Genomic DNA, 4,583 nt, shown 5'->3' with positions numbered 1-4,583 from the left:
ACCCTAGGATTGTGGGAAACCCTCGGAATTTAATTTTGAGGCATAAATAAAGGTTTATTGAAATTTAATTGACACTAGAAATATCAAAGAAAAATTAATAAATTAGTATAAAAAAAATAAAAAATCGAGAAACAGACAAAAATCGGTGTTACCGAAAAATCGGGAATATAACCCGAACTGGGGCATTTTGGTCATTTGACACCTAGAGTTGCCTTTTGACCTCAATTTCATTAAAAATAAATGATATTACACTTTATAAATGTCATGAAAAATTAAATGGTGGTACATTATGTAAATAGTGAAGGAAATGAGATAAATGTGCAAATTAGGAAAATTGGAATAATTAAACATTAAGTTAAAGTGAGTGCTCCACTAACTCAAGTCTTGGGACACTTAATTAAGTCATTTTGGACAGAAATTCAGTCCATCTTCTTCCTCCCAAATGACCAGCCGAATTGATCCTCCCAAAACCTCCATGGAAGTCCACCATGGCCAAACTCCCTCCATCACCATGCACCATTGATCAAGCCATCCTTTCCTCTTGATTCCTTCATTAAAGCTTGCCTACTTACCTTGGGGAAGATATTGGCAAAAAAAAAAAACAAGATTTGGTGAAGTTTTGATAAGCTTCAAAAGTGGTAAGTGTCCAAAACCTCTCCCTTGCTTTAGTAAACCTTGTGTTTAGGTTGAGGTGAGTATTTTGGCGAAGAGAAATGAACAAAATCTTAAGAAATGAAATGGTCCATTTTTGGCAGCCATGAATATATGTTGTAGTTGAATTTTTCTTACCTCTAATGGATGGAAACTAAGGTTGAATAACTTAAATGGAGGAAGTAGTAAGTTAAAATCTAAGTATGTGCATGTAGTGCTTGAATTAAGGGTGTGTAATGAAACCTTAATGCTTTGGGCAAACTGCCATGTTTGGCAGCCTATTAAACCATGAATTTGTGTGTGAACATGTAGTTATTAATGAAATATGCTAATGTTAAATTGTGGGCAGCAAGTGTAAGTGATATTGAAGTATGATTATGTTGAAGTGTATGTGTAATATTGACATTGAGATATGTTGAATTTTGGTGGAAGTGAATGTTGAACTTAATGGTGAATTGTGTGCATTGAGCACTTGAATATTCTGCCCAAAATTATTGCTGGAATTGTGTACAATATATATATATATATATATATGGAAGTGTTATTGATTGAATATTGAAGTAATGAAGAGGAGAAGGAATATCAAATTAGAAGTGTATGTGCTTTGTGCAGGTTGTGTATTGAAGGCAGTACTTAAATTAGGCCATAAGTGCCAAATTATGAAGCCAATTGGTATGAGGCCAATGGGGGGTGAAACTAGACACCCAAATAGGCCAACTTTCATGTAGAAATGTTGCCAAAATTCTACCTAGAAACTGACCTTAAAAATGACCAAATCCGGATTAGCAACCTTGCAACCCAGATTTTTGACAATATGAATAGTAGTCCTTGGGATGACCATAACTCACTCAAAACAGGTCTAATTGACCTGAAATTTTTACCATGGTTAGTTTAGACATAGATCTACAATTCTTATGAAGACACCAAAGCCCAGAAATGGCCAGAACCAAGTCAAATGGCTTGCACAAATTCAGGTACAAAAACTGCCGAACCAAAAGTGACCTAAAATTGACCAAATTTTGCACTAAAGGTGCAATCTGTCCAGCTTTAGTAAATTGACCATATCTTGGTCTATAAAAATCAGAATGACCTGAAATTTTGCCCGCGTGCAATAAGACATAGAGCTACAATTTTTCTTCTTTGACCAGAAGCTAAAAACCAAGAGAAATAGGACTTTAAGCTAGACCAATCTAGCACACAAAAATTAAGAATTTGACATTTTAAATACAATGATGCTTGAAGCATTTTGGCAATGAATGCCAACTTGTAAAAATGGTAAATTGCACTATATTGGTAGCATATTGAGATATAAATTGTGACATATTGATGCTAGAAACAATTTATCCATATTACCTAAAAAGGTCAACATATGCATTGGCTTGTGAATTATATAATAGTTAGTAAACTCCAAAGATAGAAGAATTAAACAATTAATTTATAGTGTGCCCTAGTTTTCCTAGTTGACTAGTATGGATAGGTTAGCATGCCAATAGGATTTTGACAACTATTCTGTAAATGGTTTTATGCCATACTGTGTTTTTACGGATTATTATGCCGCACTATGACTTTAATAGCCTACGGCTATACATATTGTGTATTTATTCTTGGCTTATCGCCAAATTGACTATATGGCTTCTTAGCCACACTCTTTGCACACCGGGAGACACTTTGTGATCGATGGTGTGACGGCCTGAGGTACTAGGTACCCAGTGCCAGTATATCCATTTATCCAGTCTGGTCAGTATATAGGCTACATGGGCAGTAATTCAAGTACTATTAAATTCAAATAGCTAAATCCAGTCTACTGACATACAGCACCACCAAAAATTCATAAACACTTTATTTACTTTATTTTAGTGTATATTTCTTTATATTTGGCACCACTAAGCAAAATTGCTTAGTGCGTTGCTTTTGTAATGCGTAGGTATTGGAGACACAGCTGGGGAGCCCAGCAGACCTACGACCGGGTGAGACATCAGATCTGTACAGGAGTCCAGAGTCATCTGCACTGCACTACATACATGGTAGGACTTAGGATATCTTGTATTTTGTACTTTTATTATATTTTTGAAACTCGGCCTTGTATTTTGTAATATTATGAAAGCCCTAAAGTTTGTAATATCTTGTACATATTAAATAACATGGAGATTTTCTGGATATATTTAAATTATTATGGATTGTATTATGGAACTGTTTAATGAGTATAAAAGTCTATTGACTTTACTGAGAAATAGAGACTGTGAAATATTTGAGATTTTGATATTATCGTATTGAACTGTTTTCAACAGGTTTGGAAGGATAGTTTGTCCGAAATACAGATGGCACCTTGCCAAATTTTTATTATCAATCTTGAAACACTGATTTTATCAAAGTATGAAAATAGTATCAGCATGATATGAAATTACATAAAAGACTTCTTAAAATTAAATTGAGTTCAGGAAATGAAATAATCACAGACTAGGTGTTTCAGCATGTCGTGTAGCACGCCTTACTCGGCTATTCTGTAGATGGGTGAGGGGTGTTACAGATGCTATGAAATCCGAGATTGATTCCATGTATAAGAATCAAGTTTGGGATCTTGTTGACCCACCTGAAGGTATTGTACCTATAGGAAATAAATGGGCTTTCAAGAAGAAAATTGGTTTTGATGGAAAGGTAGAGACCTATAAAGTAAGACTAATAGCGAAAGGGTTTCGCCAAAGGCAAGGAATCAACTATGAGGAGACTTTCTCACCTGTTGCCATGCTTATATCAATTAGGATTTTATTAGCAATAGTTTCATACTATGATTATGAGATTTGACAGATGGATGTCAAACCAACTTTTCTCAATGGATACATTGAAGAAAACATTTTTATGGAACAATCTAGGGGTTTTGAATCCTAAGATGGTTCCAAAGTATGCAAGCTAAAGCGATCCATTTATGGGTTGAAACAAGCTTCGAGGAGTTGGAATATCCATTTTGAAGAAGCCATTAAGTCATTTGGTTTTATCAAAAATGAGGATGAGCCATGTATATATAAGAAGGTTAGTGATAATGCTGTCACTTTTCTTGTCTTATATGTGGATGACATTTTGCTGATGGGTAATAACGCAGGTATGTTGACAACTATAAAGGTATGGTTGTCAAATACATTCTCCATGAAAGACTTAGGGGAGGCAACCTATATTCTTGGGACTCACATCTATAGAGATAGAGCGAAAAGAATAATTGGTTTATATCAAAGTCTATACTTGGAAAAAGATGTTAAAGAGGTTTAACATGCTTGATTCCAAGAGAGGATTGTTACCAGTGAGACATGGTATCCATCTTTCTAAAGAGATGTCACCAAAGACACTTGAAGAAAGAGATAAAATGGCTAGGATCCCATATGCTTCGGCTATTGGAAGTTTGATGTATGCAATATTGTGTACTAGGCCGGATATCACATATGCTGTTAGTTTGACTAGCAGGTTTCAATCCAATCCAGGTTTGGAACACTAGATAGCTATCAAGAATATCCTTAAGTACTTGAGAAGAACTAAGGATTTATTCTTGATTTATGGAGGTGGTGACTTGCAATTGGATGGTTACACTGATTCTAATTTTCAATCAGATATCGATGATAAAAAGTCTACCTCTGGGTTTATGTTCATTTGTAATGGAGGTGCAGTCAGTTGGAAGAGTTCTAAATAGAGTACAATTGCAGATTCCACTACAGAGGCTGAGTATATTGCTATATCAGATGCTACAAAGGAAGCTGCTTGGATAAAGAAGTTCGTGACAGAACTTGCAGTAGTTCCTTCCATTGAGTCAGCAATTCCACTTTACTGTGGTAACAATGGAGTAGTCATACAAGCTAAGGAACCCCGGTCTCACCAGAAATCCAAACACATAGAAAGGCGCTACCACATTATTAGAGAGATAGTTGGGCGAGGCAATGTAGCCACGC

This window comes from Hevea brasiliensis, chromosome 1, assembly GCF_030052815.1.
Source record: "Hevea brasiliensis isolate MT/VB/25A 57/8 chromosome 1, ASM3005281v1, whole genome shotgun sequence".
NCBI classification, from domain to species: domain Eukaryota; kingdom Viridiplantae; phylum Streptophyta; class Magnoliopsida; order Malpighiales; family Euphorbiaceae; genus Hevea; species Hevea brasiliensis.
Note: the sequence above shows the minus strand (reverse complement) of the source record.